We start from the raw sequence: 21368 nt of genomic DNA, 5'->3' as shown, positions 1-21368 counted from the left end.
AAGCTCCATAGCTTATATGAGGATTCACTCTTGGTGTTTACATTCTGTGAGTATTGACAAATGTATGATGAAATGTATTGACCATTATAGTGTCATACAGAATACAGGATAGTTTCACTGTCCTAAAAAATCTTCTGTGCTCCCCTTATTCATCCCTCCCTTCTGTGTAAGCCCTGGCAACCACCGAGCTTTTCACTGCCTCCATTGTTTTGCTTTTTCCAGGATGTCATAGAGATGGACTCATATAGTAGGTAGACTTTCGAAATTGACTTCTTTCACTTAGTAATATGATTCCTCCATGTCTTTTCATGGCTTGATAGCTAATTTCTTTATAGTGCTGAGTAGTATTCCATTCACTTATAATTCCTTGAATTCATTGTTTGGAATATTTTGCAGATGATATGCTATTCCCTAACTTTATGCATCTTCACTCACAGGATTGTTTTTTTCTCACTAATACTTATTTATATAAAAGCCATATCAACAACTAAATTTTACACATCAAAAATTTTCAGACTTCTGGTTGCTCCAAAGAAGGAATGACCCCATTCTTCTCAGGTCCTCTTCCTCGTGACTAAAAAACTCTGAACAAAGCACAGAAAGTTGCGGAAGGCTCTGAAAGGTGAAAGGAGGTGGACTGCCTAGGGATCTCAGGACTTGGAAAACAACTCAGTGGGGAATTCCCTGGATTTCCTTATCACCTCCCTTATATCCTGGACATGGAGCTGCAGAAGACTCCAACCTACAGTCACCAACGGGCATAGAAGAATAAAGCTCCAAGAAAAGCCTGTTCCTCCTGGCCAGATGACTGGACAAGGGTGGCCTGACAACAGAAAACCCACAACAAGGAATTACAGGTAACTCCAGAGAGGATCAGCTTGAGTGGTTAAAACAAGTACATGGAAAACAAAAAGAAGCAGTTTTCTTTTTTTGTAAAAGAGCTTGTACTGTAATAACTTTGATTTTTTTGTTTTGTTTTTTTTTTTTTTTGAGACTGAGTCTCACTCTATTGCCCAGGCTAGAGTGTTGTGGTGCAATCTTGGCTTACTGCAACCTTTGCCTCCTGGGTTCAAGTGATTCTCATGTCTCAGCTTCCTGAGTAGTTGGGATTACAGGCATGCACCACCACACCAACTAATTTTTGTATTTTTAGTAGAGACAGGGTTTGACCATGTTGGCCAGACTGGTCTTGAACTCCTGACCTCAAATGATCCGCCCACCTTGGCCTCCCAAAGTGCTGAGATTACAAGCCTGAGCCGCCGCACCTGGCCAACTTGGACTTATTTTTATAATAATTTGTCACTGTAGATATTGAATCAATTTTTATTTAATCTTGATTTTTTTCCTGAGCTGCATTAGAAATTCATTACAATATTTCAATTTATAAATCTTATTAAAAATTACTACTACCTGGATCTCATTGTTTTTTCTTTTTTTTTTTTTGAGACATGGTCTTGCTCTGTCACGCAGGAGTGCAGTGGGACAATCATAACTCACTGTAGCCTCCAACTCCTGGGCTCAAACGATCCTTCTACCTCAGCCTCCTGAGTAGGTGGGACTATAGGTGCACGCCACCCATGTGTGGCTAATTTTCTTTATTTTTTTTGTAGAGACAAGGTCTCACTGTGTTGCCCAGGCTGGTCTTGAACTCCTGGCTTCAATCAATCCTCCCGCCTCAGCCTCCCAAGGTGTTGGGATTTCAGGTGTGAGCCACTGCACACCTGGCCCCATTTTTTTTCCTTGAATAAAGTGTACTGGTAAATTTTAGGCTCATGAGGGTATATATTCATTATTTTCTTCAAATCAAGCCTGAATCAAAGAAACTTCTGCTTTAGTTTTAGTGATATTTGTCCCAAATGTTTAAAGACTGTATCATTCTGATGAATTGGATATTCCCACTGAGAGATATTCAATAGGCCTTGATTGAAATGTTCTTCATGTTCTTTTTAAATTCTATTTACAGTAGTCTGCATGTGTTAGAACTTTCAGAAAGGGATAGGTTTCTCTCTGGGCTGTCCCCACCAGCCAGAAGGGTCTGAGAGGCACTCACTTGCCCTGGGGTGATATTTCTGCAGGACTTTGCTCCTCTGTAGGAAGACAGCCTAGAACAGAGGTGGAGGATGCCTCGGGCCTGCCTAGACCAACAGCCATTCCCTGGTGATGCTGTAGTGTGAAGACCCTTGTCTTTCCCAGCACCTGCGATAGCTTTCAAATTATTCTTTTCAGACAAACTTTATGCCTGTTTCTTTATCTCTATTTTGCATCCTAACAGAAAAAGCCAATCACCTAGAAGGGAAAGTCAGACTGGTCCCCGCTGCTTTCCCCACATCTCCACTGCCCCCAATATTGAATGCCATGACAATGGAATGAAATTCCAATGTCCATGAAATTCTGAGGGGAGACATTTTGACTCAAGATTATATACTCAGTGAAGATGTCCTTTATTTATTTATTAAATTAATTTTTTTTGAGATGGAGTCTCCCTCTGTCTCCCAGGTTGGAGTGCAGTGGTGCGATCTCGGCTCACTGCAACCTCTGCCTCCTGGGTTAAAATGATTCTCCTGCTGCAGCCTCCTGAATAGCTGGGACTCGCCACCACACCTAGCTAAATTTTTTTTTTTGTTAAAGATGGGGTTTCACCATGTTGGCCAGGCTGGTCTTGAACTCCAGACCTCAGGTGATCTGCCCGCTTTGGCCTCCCAAAGTGCTGGGATTACAGGCGTGAGCCACCTTGTCTGGCCAAAGACGTCCTTTAACTAAAGACTTCTGGTGTATGTTACCTTAAAAATATAAATATAAAAGCATGAAGAAAATACAACCTCCATGAAAATTTTTTTGCCAATGAATCTAGAAAAATAAGAATTGATTCAAAATAATGAATAGGGAAGCTGTAATAAAATGACTTGAGGGTTCATTGAGTCCATTTAAACATATATCTCTTACTAAAATCACTAAGGGTCATAATTAGACAATGAAGTAAGTGCCATAAATCTAAACAATGTAAATAACAATATATCTAAAAAAAAAACTAAGGAGTTTGGAGAGAGGATACGGGAGGATGTGTTCTTTCATAGTAGGGAATTAGTTAATATTCTTTAAAATGGAAACATGTAAGAAAAAAGACCCTTATGACTGAAAACTAAGTTTTCCTCAATCTTTTTTTCATATCCTTTGAAGGCTATTTTAAGAAATAATATCTAAAGAACATCGATTTGATGTTCACAATTCCAGTTGATTTTCCTTCTGTGAAATTCAAATGAAATTAAATAAATATGTTTTGTTAAAAATGGTGTCATCCCATTTAAGTAAATGTCCTTTCTTTTACCTATTTATCCATCTGTATCTATTCATCCATCAATGGATACATGTGCACAGATAAATGGCCCCTTTGGTGAAGGGCTGAGAGGGTATTGTTTTCTAACCCCAACCAGTGACGGCTTCCGTGAGGCCAAAGGAATCATTTTGAAATGTGTTTACCACAGCAGGGAGACACAGAAGGCTGGGGTCTCACACCTGTGTGGGAACTCCAGAGGGTGAGAAAAGGGCCAATGAGCTGCTCCGGTGACACAGCAGGGAGGGTGGCTGCCGTGCTGGGTGCGGCCTGCCTTCCTAGAGAATGTCAGGGAAAGGGATGTGGGGTCATTTCCTGTGGACACATTTAAGCCAAGTAGGGGAGAGGTCTGGTATGGGGTCCTCTTGGGGCCTGTTGGACAGGGTTGACCAGTAGAGAGAGGATGCCCAAGGATTGAAGGAGGAGTGGGTAAGAGGTTCTCTAGGTCATGGGAACTTCTGAATTTCCCATGGAAAGCACCACCATAATCTGTGTGCAATGAACAGCCAGACCCACGTGGGAATTCTAGGCCAGCAAGAATCCCTTACTTGCTCACTGGCTGCCACGTGGCTCTGACCATGGAGAGGTCTGGAACTGTAGCTTCCCAGTCGGGGAGAAGTAGGCTGGGAGAGAGAAGGGGACAGAGGAACCACACCCCCCTTTCCTACCTCCAAACAGAAGCCAGTAAAAATTGAGGGATGGAGAAAAATCTAAGGCTAAATTAAGTTTTGGAACTTTGGCACGATCAAGGCTCACTGCAGCCTCAACCTCCTGGGCTCAAACAATCCTCCCTTCTCAGCCTCCTGAATAGCTGGGACTACAGGCACATACAACCATGCCCACCTTTTTTTTTTTTTTTTTTTTGGTAGAGATGGGGTATTGCTATGTTGCTCAGGGCTGGTCTCAAACTCCTGGGCTCAAGCAATTCTCCTGCCTCAGCCTCCAAAAGTGCTGGGATTACAGGTGTAAGCCATTGGCCCTGCCAAGTTTCAGAACTTTTACTGTTATAAGAGACTAGATATTTTAATTATTATTATTATTTTTTAGACAGAGTCTTACTCCGTATCCAGGCTGGAGTGCAGTGGCACAATCTTGGCTCACGGTAACCTCCACCTTCCAGGTTTAAGCGATTCTCCTGTCTCGGCCTCCTGAGTAGCCAGAATTAGTAGAGACGGGGATTCGCCATGTTGATCAGGCTGGTCTCGAACTCCTGACCTCGAGTGATCCACCTGCCTTAGCCTCCCAAAGTGCTGGGATTACAGTAGATATTTTAATTTTTTTGCATGGAGGCTATTTTTACTACTAAAAGTGAATGAAGTATATTTTGTATCTTCCAGGAGTTTGGAAATTCAAGTCTATCTGCACCCAGCCACGTGCCTGCCATGGTGCCTGCGGCCTCTCAGTTTTTGACCTTTGTTTATGCTGCTCTGTCTACCCAGAATGCTCTCCATCGAGGGAAACCTACTGTCTCTTCAAGGCCAAATTCCAGCATCACCTCCACCATGAAGCCTTCATAGATCTACTCAAGTGGAAACTTCTTAACCCCTCTAAACTGTCTTAGCATCTTGGTTGTAGTACTGGTTTAGCATAGCACAAATTCTACCCAAAATCTCACTAAGTCTATTCTAAGCAAATCTTGGATAATTTGCTAACACTAAAATTAAACCTGTTCTCTTTTGGTTTTTTGCTAACAATGAAACAAACCTAGTCTTACTCTTTTGCCCAAGCTGGAGTACAGTGGTGTGATCATGTCTCACTGCAGCCAGGAATTCCCGGACTCAAGGGATCGTCCTACCTCAGCCTCCTGAGTAGCTGGGACTACAGGTGTGCATAACCGTGCCTGGCTAGTTTTTAAATTTTTATTTAGGGACAGAGTTTTGCTATGTTGTCCAGGCTGGTCTTGAACTATTTACCTCAAGTGATCCTCCCACCTTGGCCTTTCAAAGTGCTGGGATTAGAGGTGTGAGCTGCCACACCCAGCCCCGTTCTCTCTTTTGCATCTATATTAGTCTCTGTGCTCTTGGGAAAAGTGGGCCAATATCATTTCAAAACTTGATGAAAAAGAAAATTAAAATCTCATCCTCGGGAACTAAAATCACAAACCACCCAGCAAGGTCCACACCTCTAGGAGACTGGCATTTAGAAAACAGGACCACAGTTGAAGCAACGGTTCTTTCTTTACCCTCCCTGCCTGTGACAGACTGCATGTGCTGATTATCCCTGCGTTTTCTGCAGAGCTTGCCTTCCTGGTGATACAGTACTTTATTTTATTCTGAGGGCCCCTTCCTGCCAGGGGATATCTGTCAGGGGATACATAAAACTGCACAAAATGGAACAAGTTATAGGTCATATAAAATTTCAGGACATTGTTGAGAAGGAGAAGTTGCTAAATTGGAGACACCATGATGTGAAATCCCAGGGTCCCAGAATATTGATGGAACTAGTACGTTTTTCTTATGTAATATTTCATGGTGTCTGGGAAATGGAGTTGCCTAAGTGAACTCATTTTTTATGTCTAGGGGAATAGCAACATAACTATCATCTAACACTAAATAAAAAGGAGCAAAATGTGCTACATTTAGAAAGTGATGGTGTTATCCCCAGCTGAGGCAGACTTAGTGATGGTGTTAGAAATAAAGTATGGTAGGAGGCTGAGGCAGGTGGATTGCATGAGCTCAGGAGTTTGAGACCAGACTGGGCAACATGGCGAAACCCCATCTCTACAAAAAATACAAAAATTAGCCGGGCATGGTGTCGTGTGCCTGTAGTCCCAGCTACTCAGGAGGCTGAGGTGGGAGGGTCACCTGAGCCTGGGAGGCAGAGGGTGCAGTGAGCAGTGATTGCACCACTGCACTCCAGCCTGGGCAACAAAGCAAGACTCTGTTTCAAGGAAAAAAAAAAAAAAGAGAAAAAAAGTATGGTGTTAAAAGAAAAGGGGATTATGAATTGTTGATATTTTCCCCCTTCAGTGAAAACTTAGAGCATATTCTTAGCTAAATACTTTAACCTTACAAATTTCTTTAGTGAAATTTCCAGTTTATGTATGTAAATAACACTTCAATGGCTTAATAAGAAAAATCAAAGTTCCCCTGCAAAAAGGAAAGAGGGTCTTGACTTGGTTTGGCTCTCTGTCCCCACCCAAATCTCATTGCAAATTGTAATCCCCGTAATCCCCACATGTGGAGGGAAGGTCCTCGTGGGAGGTAACTGGATCACAGGGGCGGTTTCCCCCATGCTGTTCTCGTGATAGTGAGTGAGTTCTCACGAGATCTGACGGTTTTATAAGGGGCTCTTTCCCTGTCACTCTTTCTCTTGTTGCCTTGTGAGGAAGGTATGTGTTTCTCTTTCGCCTTCTGCCATGCGTGTAAGTTTCCTGAGGCTTCCCCAACCATGTGGAACTGTGAGTAAATTAAAACTTTTTCCTTTATAAATTATCCAGTCTTGCTATCTTTATAGCCAGGTGAAAATGAACAAATAGACTTTTAACAGCAAAATAAAGGAAAATGAAAAACCTCTCCAGAGGTGACCACAATTAACAACTGGAATAAATAAGTAATATTTAATTGGTTGCCAAATCTTTGACACATCTGAGTTACTTTTAATCAATGTAGGAATTCATCATATATTCTAAGCTTTTATAAGCTGAACTCCAAACAATAAAACTAAGAGGAAGAAATTATCCTGTTGCATAAAACGACTTATAAATTGTTCTTGTACACTTTATAACATCCTTCCAGTGTGTGAATTTCGGGTTTTCTGAGTTTTAGCTAAATCTGTGTAAGAATGACATATTACAAATTAATATGGGATTAACTGTCTCGTAAGTGCAAAAAGCAAATTTCTAAAACCTGCCTTAGCCTATAAAGGCTTCAGCTGTCTACCTCAGCAGGAGGCCAAGAGAACCTGAATGTTTTGCTAAAAGACCTGTGAGATTGGAAAAATTCCAAGTTCAAAATCATGTGCTTTTTGGAAGAAACATATGCTTAACATTCTGAAAGGATCTTTCAGAAAATAGAAGGATTTTCTATCAGGATACTTAGAAAGTGAGATGTATATGTCAGGCTCTGCAACATTTGAAAATAGCCTGTTTTCTCCAACAAATGGTATACAGATTTTTTTATAGATAATGTTTTGAGAAAATGAAAATACTCCTATATGAACTTTCAAAGCTATTTTCTGAGCTGTTAAGCATTTTCTGTGTGTGTGTTTAACACTTTGTTATAAAGAGCAAATCACTTGAAAAGAAGATTCTTTTTCATAGTCTTACTTGCAATGTGAGTTGAAAAATACTTTCAGCTTTCACTACTCAGTTGTTACGGGGTATCACTCTTCCTGGCTTGTCTCCCAGCCATTTTCTTATTCTTTTACTTTTCTTTTCTTTCTTTCTTCTTCTTCTTCTTTTTTTTTTTTTTTTTTTTTGACACAAAGTCTTCTGTTGCCCAGGCTGGAGTGCAGTGGTGCGCTCTTGGCTCACTGCAACCTCTGCCTCCAAGGTTCAAGCGATTCTCATGCCTCATCTTCCTGAGTAGCTGGGATTACAGGCGTGCACCACAATGCCTAGCTAATTTTTTTGTGTGTTTTTAGTAGAGACGGGGTTTCACCATGTTGGCCAGGCTGGTCTGGAACTCCTGACCTCAGATGATCTGCCTGCCTCGGCCTCTCAAAATGCCGGGATTACAGACGCGAACAACTGTGCCTGGCCCATTTTCTTTATTTTATGTGGAGAGGGTTTCTTATCAGCGTGTGATTTATATCTTTCTGCAGATTAGCTGCTAAAAGGGACAGGAAGAAATATTATAAAGCTTTGCTGTGTTCTCTAGTGGGAGGGTACTGGTGGGTAGAAACATGCTTTGTTTCCCAAATACACAACCAGCCTTGGTAGATGGGGACAGAGGCATATGGTCTCTACTGGAAATTACTTGCAGAGCCTACTTACTGTTAGACTTACGAGGATGAAAGAATCTTGAAATGTCTTTTAATCTGCCCCTGTGTTCAGGTAGAACATTGCATAAGCATCGTCTTTTAATGTCTTATTTTCCTTCTGTTCTTCTTTTCCTTTTCTCCTCTCAGTCCCCCCACTCCATCCTTCCTTCTGCCATTTCCTCGTCTCTCCTTCTTCCTCTCAGGGAAATTATTCATCCTCTTTTCAGATTGCCCCTGAGTTGGCCAGAGTTCAAGGGAGAGGACCCTGGCTCAGGGATCACAAGATTTAAACCCAGAGCAGGTGGAAAAGTGGCTCTATAATGAGATCACAGATAAGATACACAAATTACAAAAAATTATTGATTGGCTCATGCTCTGGTCTAATTCCAGTTTAGGAACCAAGTCTCATGCATTTGTACTGGTTGTAAGGAAATCACCATGTTTATGGTGTGAATGAGGATTAAACTGGGACCCGAGGCGTCTTTGGAAGAGGCTGGGGCAAGAAGCCAACTGGCCGCTCCACCACCCCTGACATTTTGGAGCTCATACTTCTCTTAGTTCACTTTCCCCAGAGGTTACCACATCAGCACTCAGAGATTGTCTCTGTCTTAGTGCTGCCAAATACACTGCCAGGAACTGGTGCTTTCTTTTTTATTAGTTGTAGTTTCTGAGGAGTAATTACAGCTTTTCCTTTCTGAGAATGATGTTTTCAGGACATAAACATACTCCACACCTGTTTTCTGTAACGTTGTCAGAAGATAGCCCTCAGCTGGCAGCTCCCTCTGGAAATTGCCCATGGCTGTTCTTGGTGGAGGCAGCTTGCATTAGTGACTAACTTAGGAGGAATCTAAGGCCAGGTGCTCCTGCTGCCACGCAGGACAATTCTGAAGGTCCATTTTGGCTTTATTGTGCCTCCATGTGAGGCAGGACAATAGGGTCTGGAGGCAGGGAAACCAAGGCCAATTCATGCCAACTTCCTAGAAATAAAAGGAAAGCCCCGACTTTCCACACCTAAGTAACAAAAGGACCAGAAGCTACTTACTTTGCAACGCCGCTACCCCCGTCCCCCATCCCCCCACTTGCTTTCTACAACCAATCAGACGCTTGTTTAGGGTGTAACCTTTGTAACTTCAGTCTCCGATTGCAGACCACTACTTCATTTACTTAGGGTGTACACCAAGTAACCAATGAGAAACCTTTAGAGGGTGTTTAAACCCCAGAAAATTCTGTAAGGAGAACTCTTGAGCCGGCTCCCCTTCAGTGGAGTGTACTTTCATTTTCAGTACAGCTCTGCTTTTGTTGCTTCATTCTTTCCTTGCTTTGTGCGTTTTGTCCAATTCTTTGTTCAAAATGCCAAGAACCTGGACACCCTCCACTGGTAATACATGGAGTGGGCTGAAGCCTTTGTTGAGGCTGTATCACTGCTCAGCTTCTCTCTCTCAGTCCTGGTCCCTTCTCCTTCCTTTCACAGGGCTTAATCCCATGAGCATTCTCTAATAAACGTGCTGCGTGTGAATCCCTGTTTCAGAGTCTCTCCAGGGAACCTAACCTGTAAAAATTATCTTTTCTTAATCTTGCCAGGGAAGACAATCATGCACAAAAGTAAAAACCCTCCAAACAGAAAAAGTCTCATAAATTAGTGGCATTACAATACATTACACAGGCTGGTGCTTTAGCATGCCAAGGTCAAGTTCTCATTCTCTTTGGCTGGGCTACAAGAATGGGTGGGTAGAACCCCAAACAACTGGGTAGAAGAACAGAGATTCAGACTTTCTCATAGAAAGGAAATTTCCAGAACTGACTCAATACCAAGCTACATCGGAGGCACCTTCATGCAGGGGCTAAGGAGATAGACTCTGTGGACAGAATGCCTTAGTTTGCATTCTGGCTCTGCTAGTCACTGTGTCTCCATGCCATACTCCTCTCATTTGTAAAATGAGAACAGTAGTAGTACTTACTCTATAGGGTTATGAGAGACTGAATGTACAAATAGACAATGGCCAGACCATATGCAGAAATAGTACCCTTACGGTCTGCAGCAACTAGCCCAAAAACCAACCCATTAAGCCCATGAAGCTAGCCTGCCTACAAGTCAGCTTTGTATGAAATCAGACCACAATCTCTAACAAACAGTCCAGGAAGTCAAACAATAACTGCTGTAACAACTGGCCCCAAGTGGCCAGGACTTGATAAATGACTGACAGCTTCCCCAATTTTTATTCCTGCTTCCAATATGCAACCAACCAGGGAAAGTTAAATATGCTCCCTATAGGATGCTCTGCTCCTAGTCAGCCCACCCACAGCTTCCCCATACCAACGTCCTCCAATCAGAACATACCAGAAGCTGTCCCTTCTTTCTACTATGAAGCTTTCCCATTTTTCTGCCTGCCTTTGAGTCACTGCCAAAACACGTGATAGTGGTTGACTCCCTTGCTATAGCAAGCTTTGAATAAATAGATGTCTTTGTCCATTTTCTGCTGTTAGAATAGCACAGACTGTGTGATTTATAAAGAAGAGAAGTTTATTTGGCTCACAGTCCTGGAGGCTGGGAAGCCCAGGTTTGAGGGGCCGCATCTTGGAGAGACCTTTTTGTTGCATCATAGCGTAGTGGAAAGCATCACATGGCAAAGGAGGACAAAAGAGGGTGAGACAGAAAAAGGGGCCAAACTCCTGCGATAACTAACCCACTCCCACCATAACGGTGTTAATCCATTCAGGAGGGCAGAGCCCTCATGACTTAACAGCCTCTTAAAGGTGTCACCTCATAACACTGTTACAACGGCAATACAATTTCAACGTGAGTTTTGGAGGGGACATTCAAATCACAGGAATTACATTTGCTTTCTCATTTGGGTGGTCTTGTTTATTTCCACAGTTAATGAGTGAATGGGTTAACATTTGTAAACCACTTGGAAACAGTGCCTGGCACATAATGCTACATAATACTTTAAAGTAAAATAAGTAGCAGATCATGGTTTAGAGGTGATACCCAGACTTAATAATTTCCTCATGTTTTGTTTAATACTGTATTTTTTATTATATGAATCCACTTTAATTAATTAATAATTTTTTTTTTTTTGAAATGGAGTCTAGCTCTGTTGCTCAGGCTGGAGTGCAGTGGCACAACCTTGGCTCACTGCAACTTCCGCCTCCTGGGTTCAAGCAATTCTCCTGCCTCAGTCTCCCTAGTAGCTGGGATTACAGGTGCACACCACCATGCCCAGCTAATTTTGTATTTTTAGTAGAGACGGGGTTTCACCATGTTGGCCAGGCTGGTCTCAAACTCCTGACCTCAGGCGGTGCGCCTGCCTTGTCCTCCCAAAGTGCTGGAATTACAGGCATGAGCCACCACGCCTGGCCCTCATCCACTTTTATTTCTGAGGACTCCTGATTTTCAGAAGTTCTTAAGTGGAGAAATTGACCTACAGAGTCGGTAGAGGGTTCTATAGCAGACACCAGGCCTGACAGGTGTCCCTTCCTTTGCTCCAGATGGCTTCCAGGAGGGCTTTTTCAACACCCCATCTCTGTAGGTTCTGGTGTTAATTTCTCAAGTGTCCTGTTGATGCCTTTGATTGTATCTGTCTTCTGGGCCCAAGACCCTTGGTTCTGGAAGGCTCTCTTCCCATGTTGCACTATTTTGTGGATCCCATAATCTACTTTTATCCATCATGATGCCATGTTCACATGTCAATTACACTATCCTTTTCAGCCTCGTCTGATGGGAAAATTCCTCCAGGAAATTCTACATACACCAATAAAATTCTATATATGCCCATTTATATCTCTGATCTATTAGCCTACCAGAATTATCCTATAAAATGCCTAGATATGTAGAGAAATTTGCAACTCTGGTTTCTACTTCCAGATTACAGCAGGCAGAAACTTTGGCTCTTGGCCCATTGAGTTACTCTTGATCTGTTTCAGTGTTTCAGACTGGGACTTAGGGGCAGAATGAGGCCTTGTCCTTGGCCTCGAAAAAGGTCAAAATTTTACTTCAGAAAACTGGCATGTCTAGGTTTCAGATTGTCCTGGGTCTTCTGGTGTCCTGAGCACATTGAGGCTTATTCCTTTGCTTTTGGTTGTCTGTACCAGCCGCTTATACAGGGCCAGTTCTGGCCTGGAGGGTGACGGCATGGGATTTAAGACTGGTGACTTGGGGGTTTATGGGAATATGTATGAATTCCAGTTTAGTTCCAATTAGTGGCTCTGAATTTTCTTTCCCTTGATATGGTCAGATTATGCTGTGATATTGGCAGAAATGAGTTCCTGACTTCTTCCCCTATGGTCTAGATAGCAGAAAATCCAGCTCAGCTAGACATATAAGCTTGTGCACAGACACTACTGAAAATGGTGGCTGATGTGGGCACTCTAGGAGACTGGCCCTGTTTTCACATTATCGTGGATCCTATGGAAAGTGGACACTGGTAAAAGTGTTTCTGGAGGGGTTTAAGATGGGCCACTGGTGCTCTAATTTCCCTGGGTCCTGGAGCCCTTGGTTCTGATAACTGATATCCCGGATCTTCAAGGAGGGTAGACTTTAGGACCACACTAGAGGTCAGGGTCCTGGCCTGGCCTTCAGATTATCCCTGGTGGTCCTGAGCTGTACTTGAGCTTATTTCCTCAAGCTACCCATCAGAAAACAGGAGCCTTGTTGGGATGAGCCTGGTTCATTGCTAATGAGCTTGACTTAATTTTGCCCCTAGAAGCTCGAGGATTTGTTTGGATTTGGCATCTCTATTCATTTTTTTTTTTTTTAAAGCAAGCATGTCTAGTGGACTTAGTTTCATGCTGGTTGGAGGGAAAATTAATCTCTGACCTGAGCAGCCTAATGGCAGGCCAGCTGGCATCAAGCTTGGACTCTGAAAGGGAGGCACTAGGGTTTGGGCTTTGCTCTCTGTAGACAACCAGGTGGCCCCTTGGGAAAGTGAGGTCAACTCTTCATTGAAAGGAGGTTGATATTGAAGAAAAGAACTTTAACAGTGTGTGAATACTTTTCTTTTCTTTTTTTTTTTTTTTTGTTTTAAGACGGATTCTCACCCTGTCACTCAGGCTGGACTGCAGTGGCATGATCTCCGCTCACTGCTACCTCCTCCTCCTGGGTTCAAGCTATTCTCCTGCCTCAGCCTCCCAAGTAGCTGGGATTACAGGCGTGTGCCACCACACCTGGCTAATTTTTAAAAAATAATATTTTTGGTAGATTAGGGGTTTCACTATGTTGGCCAGGCTAGTCTCGAACTCCTGACCTCAAGTGATCTGCCCACCTCGACCTCCCAAAGTGCTGGGATTACAGCCGTGAGCCACTGTGCCCAGCCAGTATGTGAGTTCTTAATAGTCAAAGCAAAAGAGCATGTAGGTAACAAGTTTGTAATGGAAGAAGGACTAGAAGGAGGTGATCAGACATGGTTTAGAACAGTGATAGTGTGGCTTGAAAGCTGTGGCACACAGCTGGTAGCCCAATGTTGCCAAGAACCAGCGTCCATTTGGAAGCAAACCCTTCCTTAGAGTGGCCTGTTGGAGTCTCCACCCATGTAGAATCAGCTTGCAGAGCTGGTTCCTCAAAAGAAAAGCTTTGCAATGAATTAGAAGGACCATTTTAAGAGAAAAGGTGCTCTGCTAGTGACAGCTGACAGCAAATTTGGAGACCGGAGGACTATTTCTTTAACAGGTGACTCTGAGTCATGAAGAAAAATATTATATTTTACAAATTCTAAGAATGCATCTATAGGATGCATTTACAAAGACCAGATTATTACAAACAATTCAAGTAATGACAAGTTCAATAACCTAGAGAATTCACTGACATGGAGCACCATTTCTCAGTGTCAAGATCTGTTGCAAGGACCATAGTTCCATCAAACTAGGTTGAAAGAGAAATCACTGGAAGGATACTGGGCTCTCTCAGGAAATGAGAAAGTAGGTATGGGCCTCATAGATGCTAAAACCAATAACTTAGAGGGTCAGGAAGGAGAATTCTCTCTTCTTCTCTGAAGCCAGGCAGTCTATTTTCTTTGCTTTTCTTAATCTCCCTGATTCATGATTGGCATTTTCTTTTCTTTTTTATTTTTTTGAGACAGGGTCTTGTTCTGTCACCCAGGCTAGAGTGAAGTGGCATGATCATAGCTCACTGTAACCTATAATGCATAGACTAAAGTGATCTTCCTGGCTCAGCCCCCTAAGGAGCTGAAACTACACTCAGGCATGTGCTAACACACCTGGTTGATGTTGTTGTTGTTTTTTGTTTTTTTTTTTTTTTTTTTTTTTTTTTTGAGACAGAGTCTCACTCTGTTGGCCAGGCTGGAGTGCAGTGGTGCAATCTGGGCTCACTGCAGCCTCCAACTCCCGGGTTCAAGTGATTCTCCTGCCTCAGCTTCTCAAGTGGCTGGGATTACAGGCGGATGCTACTGTGCTGGGCTGATTTTTGTATTTTTAGTAGAGATGGGGTTTTGTCATGTTGGCCAGGCTGGTCTTGAACTCCTGACCTCAGACAATCTGCCTGCTTCAGCCTCCGAAAGTGCTGAGATTACAGGCATGAACCACCATGCCCGGACCTTTTTTTTTTTTCTTATTTTTTATAGAGTCAGGGCCTTGTAATGTTGCCCAGCCTGGTCTAGAACTCCTGGCCTCAAGTGATCCTCCTGCCTTGGCCTCCCAAAGTGCTGAAATTATAGGTGGAAACTACTGTGCCTGGCCCTAGATCAGCATTTTCTATTTTAGCATGCACATGGCTGTCCCATCCGAGCTCCATGTAGCCTTCTAGATACTCAATAAGAACTCAGTACAGGCTGTCTGGTCCTCCTGTCTTTTGGATCCAGTTCTCTCATGACATCATTTGCTTGGCTCATAGTATTGGTATTGGCCTGTATTGGTTCTTCTTAGGTCATGTCCCCAGCTCTTGTCCAATCAGCTGTGGTCATGGGGGCAAAATGACTGTAAGAGGAGTTTTATTCTGTCATTCATTCAATAAATATTGAACATCAAAAAATTTTGTTTTGGCCAGGTATTCTAAGTAGCTGGAGTTCAATCTTGAGCAAAGCGTACATACGTGGGTCTTGTTGTCATGGCCTTATAGTATAGCAGGGAAGACAGATATTAATGAAATATTGTAAAAATTATTTATTTATTAGAGACAGGGTCTCACTCTGTCGCCCAGGCTGGAGTGCAGTGGTGTGGTCATAGTTAACTGCAGTCTTGAACTCCTGGCCTCAAGGGGTCCTCCTGCCTCAGCCTCCTGGGTAGCTGGGACTACTGCTGGGACCACTATTTATTTTAAATTTGTTTGTAGAGACACAGTTTTGCTATGTTGCCCAGGCTGGTCTCCAACTCCTGGCCGCAAGTGATCCTCCTGTCTTGGCCTCCCAAAGTGTTGGGATTATCAGTGTGAGCTGCCAGGCCTGGCCAGATATTAATGCAGTATTAACACACACGAATATGTAACAAGATGCTGTAGGGTGCTGAACGCGATCCTGTTTTCTCAATTTTATTACTAAGGCTCACAATAAGGAAAAACCACAGCAAACATTCTGTACTCTAAGTTGGAGGGACAATTAGTGCTCTGGACCAGCCACACCACTCAGGACTTCTTGGGAAGCACTCAGAGAACAGATCCAAATGCCTCCCACAATACCTGGCCCCCCTCCTCTGGATATGAGAAGAGGGCCTGGAGGGGGAAGAGGAATGCTGCCTTTTGGAGGACAGCAGTGTTTGAGATGTGAAGCTATTCTTTTCCTTCTCAAGCTGGAGGGAAAGTGGGGATTTTTTCTTTCCATAGCCAAGGCAGGGAAGTCCCCAAGAGAACCATTAGTGAAGGAGCTGCCTTATATTCTTATGAACAGTTCAGTTAATAACAAGTTAAGTAACATACAGTAGGGTCTCTAAGCGGGCATCTGCTCATCTAGCAGACTTGCTGGGCTGCTGCTGTGTTACTGGAACAGGACAAAGGCTTTCTGGGGAGAGATCTGTGGCAGGTGGGAAGGAAGTCAATGTTTCCCTGCCTCAAGCTTCAGGTTATTGCCAACTACGGAAGTTGGATATTACAAGGGCCTACTGGCTGAAGAATTGGCCATGAGGGAAGAAGAGATTGGGGCTACAGAGGCCCTGGGCTGCTACATTATGGCATAAATTAATGCATATTAAAGCCAGCAGCGATTGGCCCAGTCACTCTAAGAGTCACCATCTGTTTGGGAATGAGCCCTCCCTCCGATGGGCCTGTGGAGTGTCTACCCGCCTACCTGACACTAAAGACCAGAGATCTAGGAGGGCGGTTAATGGCCCTTGGGAAGGAATGCCAAGTTCACTCTTGTTCCTCTTTTTACCCCAAGACCAAAGGAACAGGTACAAGGAAGAGAAAGAGGGAAGGGGAGGTGCATGAGAACAGACCCCAGACTGTGTCCCCTACAGCATCCCCCACCCTCTCACCCTCAGCCACTGGAGCCACAAAAGAGAGAAAGAGACTTGATCGAATATTGACTTAAATTTTAAAATGAACAGGACCAAACCTTTAAGAAACAGAATGCAATTGTTTTCATCATGGAAACTGATCACTAAGATTATCGTGGTATTCAGTGAAAAGGGATTTTAAATAAGGGAGTAAGTAAGGTGCTCAGGGTTTGGGGGAGGTGGACAGAAAGCAGAGAGGCATTGCAACCGTGTGCTCAGCTCCACCTGGCAAGAAACCTACGGAAGCAAGAAATCAGTGTGAAATGAATGCCCTCCAGGGAGACACAAGGAAGGAGTCTGCTGTCAAAGAGAATACAAAGAAAGATCTGGGTGTGTGGCTGTAAAAATTGGCATTTTGAATTAGATCTCTAGTGCACCTTTCATTCTAAGGGGAGAAAAATAGGCCCAGGGAGAAGTAACCTCCTTGATCCCACACGGCCAGTTGCTGGAGAAAGGCAGAGACTAGAATGCAGTGCTGGGCTGACTTGGATGGTCAAGTGCATTCCTTCTCCAACACTTAGCATCATTTAGCATCATCCCACAAGGGAGTGAGAAGGCAGGGGGGTATCTGATGCTGACAACAGTCTTTTCCCCCCTTGTAACATTCTTCACGGTCAGCCCTGGGAATCAGATTTCTGCTTTTTAGGGAATTCAAGACCAGCTACAGTCACCTAGTATTCTGTGAACAGGTGCTGGCTTTCTTCTTCTTCTTCTTCTTTTTTTTTTTTTTTTAACACTTTATATCATTTATTAATGCAGTATACATTAGATCTAAAATCTGCAGTTTCTAAGCACACTATATTTAGATCTTTCAGATCCTTCTGCAGTTTTAGGTTATTTCTACAGACGTACTTTTAAGTGAATGAATAACACATTCTATAATTCCTGAAAATATAGAGTGAAATAATTTAAATATAATTTAGGCACATATTGATTATGAAAATAGATTATTTCTCAATACAATATTTCTCTGTCTTGGTAAAAATAATAAAGCAAAGAAAATAATTCATTTCTGAAGTTGCTTTCCTTCACTTGTAAAGGTCTGATCTCCTCCCACTATGCATATGTACCCTTTACTGTTAAGGAAAGCTTTGCATATGTAGATATAGAAGAATAAGCTACATAAATAGTAAAGATATGTCATTCTCCCAAAGGAGACATGGGTTTTTCAATGATTCCTTGCCTCATGTTGATGAGTCTGTAGAATTCAGAACCCATTTGGACACAGCTAATATCCCTGCTCTTGGGGTAGAAATAAGGACACCAGGTCATTGGTAGGGAGGTATAGGCCCTTCCTCTGCTGCTGCAGAGAGGTAATGACTCGAGAAAACTAGGCTAAAATTTATTAAAAAAAAAAAAAACCTAAAAAATAAGTAAAAGAATCACAGGTGCTGACTGATTGGTATTACATCTTGGACCAGCCAAATGCCTTTATTTTTACTTTATATATATTTTTTGGTGGCTGTAATCAAATGTGTTTAAAATTCCTCATTCCCAACTGTGGGGTTCTAGCTGCAATTATATTACACTGCCTTTTAACAGGCAACTCTACCATCTTAATTCATATAAGCTTTGATTGCAGTAGCTCTGGATTTAGTATCTATTTCTAAGCTGGCCCTATATAAACTATTTGGTATTTGAATTAAATGAATATTAATGATGGACCTTGTTTTTTTTGGTTTTGAAGTATCTTCCTAAGCTTGTGATGATTGTATGAGAAAACTAGGCTAATAGTGTAAATAGATAGAATTGCTTGATCTGGTGTTGAGTGGAACTTGCCTAGAATGAAATTCTGAGAAATTCTCATTTATAAGTGTTGTAGTGATAGGTAAGTTCTTCCTCCATCCGGAGTTCCACTGTACCTTTGGAATGACAGTGATGTACAATGATGTCTTTCTTTCCACTCTGTCTCAATCAGTAAGAACTGGATATTACTTTAATTTAGCTACTGTTCTGTCCTAAAAAGTAAACATTATGAAAATGAACCTGAAAAGAGTCTTAGGGAGTCTGATCTCACCATATTCATACGGTGTGACAGGTATTTAAAGAGGGGAGGCATCACTAAAGCTATTTATGAACCTGAACAACCTTTTCCAAGTTTTCATAAAGTTTTAACAATTTAAATATCTATACTGCATCCAGGTATTCAAGAAATATAATTGCATATGTTGTGCTTTCCATAAATTAAAATCCTCAAATGCCTCTCAAACCAGGATGGTATTTCCACATCATGCCTATTTAAAAGCAAATATAATAGATACTATTCCTGGCCATAAAACCAGGTAAACCACCCTACCCCATTCAAAAGGCAGCAACATCTAGTTTCCCTACATATATTGAATGAGTGCTTTTGTGTTACAAATCAGAATATGGAAAAAAAGGTCGGTTTTTTCTCTCATGTACCACTGAGAACAAGCATAATCCTCTAAATGTTTTTTTTAAATTTCCTTACAGTGTTATTTCTTCTAGATAACTGAGTGGGTGGAGAAAGAAAAGTGATAAGGAAAACATTTTCATTTTCTACATCTTCCTCCAGCCCCTAAAATTCTCACCTGACACTTTGTGACATGTGTAGTGGTGTCAGCATCTCTTCAAATATAGCTCCCTTCACGTTGGACCCTCTCAGGTTGGCTTCTTGAAGATCACACCCAGACAGATCACAGTTCTCTAAATCAGTTCCTGCCAGAGTTGCTCCTCTGAAGTTACAGTTCTTCAACTTTGGATTTTTTTAAGGGAGCCACTCTCAGGTTAATTCCTGTCATCTGACTTCCTTCCATATCAGCACCTTTCAGATTAGCACCTTCCAGATTAGCACCTTCTAATTGGCTTTAAGAGCAGAAGGATCCTCAAAATTACACAGTTTCAGGGATGCTCCTTCTGCATTAGAACAGAGCATCTTGACTCCCTGGAGATTTGCACAGTCAAGCACTGATCAGAGAGATCAGCTCGTTCAAGATTTGCACAGCAAAGATTTGCATGTGCAAGATTGCAGCGGCTTAAACTGGCAATTTTGAAGTTAATGTATCGAAGGTCCAAACAAGAAAGATCAGCACCACTGAAGTTCAAACCCTGGCATCGCAGTTCTGACTTGGTTGGAGTTGCTAGCAAAAATTGGACAAATTCCTTTCGGGATATTGGTGAATGATCCTCCGGTGGTTGAGAATTCTTTATTGCCACTTCTAGGTGTTCAATCAATGAATAAATTTCAAAAAATCTTGCTGCTTCTAACACGCCCAATAAATTAATGCCATTATTTACAATGAGCTGTCCACAAAGCAAGTAATTCAAAATGGGTTCAAAGTACACAGGACTTCGGTCAATTAAGAAAGCTCCTCTATGATCTTGCTTATTTCCCCAGACACCTTTGTCCTTAAACATGTGGACCAGCATAGTGTCAGGTTCTTTATTCACTGAAGTGCTCCGTGTAGTTGTAAAGTACAGCCCCTCCAACATTTAATGTCAGCTAGTCTGTGTGGAATCCTAACAATCCTTCAGGAGGCTTAGAATCTGCCTGAGGATCTTCCGTTCTTGGGGCTGCCGTTCAGGAACAGGGCCACCCGCCTCATCCCGCTGCCCCTGCTGGGTCCTGAGTGAGCCGCCACCCTCCCACCTGGTCCTCCTCCCACCTTTTTCTCCTTCCGCCCTTCCCCTCTACCCTCTCGGATTCGCCTCCCTTCGCCACCTTCCTGCCCTTGGAGACATACCACACACACACCCTCTTTCTTCTAATGGTATTACCAAGATTAATGAGCTGAACAGAACATACATTGAAAGCGTTGTGATTAACTGACTTGTAACAACTGCCTAATGGTTCTCTTATATTTTTGGGTTTATTGTAAATAACAAAATGGCACCTCAAGTGGTTGAATCTCAACTACTTCAAGGTTTATTCTCAGGTCAGGTACTTTATCCTCAAGGTTTTATAAATATATTCCCCTCATTTATATTTCATTCATTCATTCATTCCCCAGACATTTATTAAACAGTTTCTTTGTTTAATAAATCTTAGGCTCTAAGATGGGTACAATATTGTCCATTGACTTTGCAGCTCACTGTCTAGTATGGGATAAAAGTCTGTAGACAAATAATAGCCAGTAGAGTGTGCTAGCTGCTACCTTAGAGGTGTAGTAAAAGTGCAAAGAGTGGTTGGAAAAAAAAATCTTTGAAGAGATATGAGTCTTGAAGTTGGAAAAAAGCAGAAGGGGGTACTCCAGGGAGAGAGATTATGATGGGGAAATGTGGAGGTATGGCTGCATGTCATGATTAGAAACTGCAAGATTTATTCTGTTACAAAGATACATCCACATGTGTGTTTATTGCAGCACTATTCATAATAGCAAAGACATGGAATCAACCTCAATGCCCATAATTGATAGATTGGATAAAGAAAAGGTGGTACATATACACCGTGAAATACTATGCAGCCATAAAAAGGAAAGAGATCATGTCCTTTGCAGGGATATGGATGGAGCTGGAAGCCATTATCCTCAGCAAACCCACGCAGGAACAGAAGACCAAACACTGCATGTTCTCACTTATAAGTGGGAGCTGTACAATGAGAACACATAGACACAGGGAAGGGAACAACACACACTGGGGCCTGTTGGAGGGTGGGGTCGGGGGAGGAAGAGCATTAGAAAAAGTAGCTAATGCACGGGGGGCGTAATACCTAGGTGAT

General features: G+C 42.4%; 1 pseudogene; it reads right to left on the bottom strand.

Annotated features, from left to right (window-relative positions):
- Positions 1-19099: 19099 nt before the first annotated feature.
- LOC101130163 (BTB/POZ domain-containing protein KCTD9-like) lies at positions 19100-20145 on the bottom strand (annotated as a pseudogene).
- Positions 20146-21368: the final 1223 nt, after the last annotated feature.

Source organism: Gorilla gorilla, chromosome 7, assembly GCF_029281585.2.
Source record: "Gorilla gorilla gorilla isolate KB3781 chromosome 7, NHGRI_mGorGor1-v2.1_pri, whole genome shotgun sequence".
Classification (NCBI taxonomy): Eukaryota; Metazoa; Chordata; class Mammalia; order Primates; family Hominidae; genus Gorilla; species Gorilla gorilla.
This window is presented reverse-complemented; position numbering and strand designations above follow the sequence as displayed.